The sequence below is a fragment of the Sphaeroforma arctica genome (genome assembly GCF_001186125.1).
Source record: "Sphaeroforma arctica JP610 unplaced genomic scaffold supercont1.6025, whole genome shotgun sequence".
In the NCBI taxonomy this organism is placed as follows: domain Eukaryota; class Ichthyosporea; order Ichthyophonida; genus Sphaeroforma; species Sphaeroforma arctica.
The window spans coordinates 187-1,776 of NW_014034533.1; the positions used below are offsets into that span (position 1 = coordinate 187).

Genomic DNA, 1,590 nt, shown 5'->3' on the forward strand with positions numbered 1-1,590 from the left:
TATATTCATACACAGATCCACACACATGCGCGCATATACAGACACAGACACAGACACAGACATATATATATATATATATGTGTGTGTGTGCGTGTGTGTGTTATTGGACAAGCTCTAATTAACCATAAATAATTTAGCACATGTGTAGAATAAGAAGAGACAAATCGAGAAAGAACTGTGCTTCATTAGGAGTATAAAACGATCATTGGCTGTGATTTGAACACAGCTGAATATATCACAGAGTCAAGAAAACGCAAAAAGGCGACAGCGAGTTCATAACAACTTCATTCTGGTACGGCACTTGATATCATGACGTCCTACCGTGTTGACGCCCTGTACAATACATCTCTTCTTGATTTTGTCTATTCTCACTATCTCTCCCTTTTGTCCCAGGCATTTGAACCCGTCAACCACCTGCACTGTGTCGCCTACAAACAGTCGCCATTTTCCGTATTTGGTAGAGGGTTTCTCGGTCTTCTTATTCCTGCCGATGGCATTAAGGATGGAACTACTGACTTTCCGTTTGTTTACCATCTTGGATTTAGTAGTGTGCTATGTAAATGTGGGCGAATTGCTTTCTGTCTCTTTAGATGAGGATGTTTCCGTACACACACACACGGACTGACAATTGTAAATAGGTGGACACTACTGTAACACAATTCTTATTTTATATTTTTGGATAAACTGCCGCAGTATTAAGCACACCAACACTGAACACTCTTTGTGTTGTGGTTTTATAAATTTATTTTCGGAAAAAGCATGGGACTTATCAGATGGTATGTACATAGGGCCCAAATGGGGTTTGATAAATATCACAGTAGGCCGTGGGCTCTAGGGTTAAGGGTACATATTCCATTGTAGGTTAGGCTATTTATAGACGACTCTACGCCCTCTCTAGTAGGGTTGTTGTTTTCTATACCGCCGCGTAAATACCCAAGCGATCTTTGACTGATAGTCGTCTCTATGGACGGGCTATGACACTCGGTTCATTGCTCGCCTATTGCGTTGAGCCCAGCTTTTAAAACTGAAAGCCTGTAAGTAGTCCCAAACTCGAAAAAGGAGTTGAATCGTCGATATAGTACAAGTACTAGTAATCTGATATCATGCTTTCAACCTGGTACGGTGGGAAAAAGATTGTATAGTATTAAGATATGTCGGACGATTGAACTGTAGGATATCACGGTACGATTCAAACTCCAAAATAGGTTATAGTTGAACGAGACTGGTTCCGGTGACTGGATGAACGCAAGATGATTAATCTATGGACGCTGGTGTTGGGATTTATCACCGGCTCAGTGATGGTGATCTCTATGCAAATTGTCACGCTATGGGTAGGTCCTATTGAATACAAGCTCTAAAATATATTGATTAAGTTCTCATGTGAGTGCTCGTTGAAATCTGTTGTTAACATTATACCAATCAGAATACATTAATGATTGGATATATATTGAAAGGGAAAATACAAGTGTTTTACACGATGATTCCGAGCTGAATATTCATACATATACAGGTTTACGGGATATGTATTCCGTATATACTTGCAAATAACTATATATGTATATATATATAATTATAAATATATATAAATAT

General features: G+C 38.8%; 1 pseudogene across 1 annotated transcript; it reads right to left on the reverse strand.

Annotated features, from left to right (window-relative positions):
• Positions 1 to 307: 307 nt before the first annotated feature.
• On the reverse strand, positions 308 to 701 carry SARC_15377 (hypothetical protein; annotated as a pseudogene; the record flags this gene model as incomplete). Its single annotated transcript has 1 exon — positions 308 to 701.
• Between the last annotated feature and the right edge of the window lie 889 nt (positions 702 to 1,590).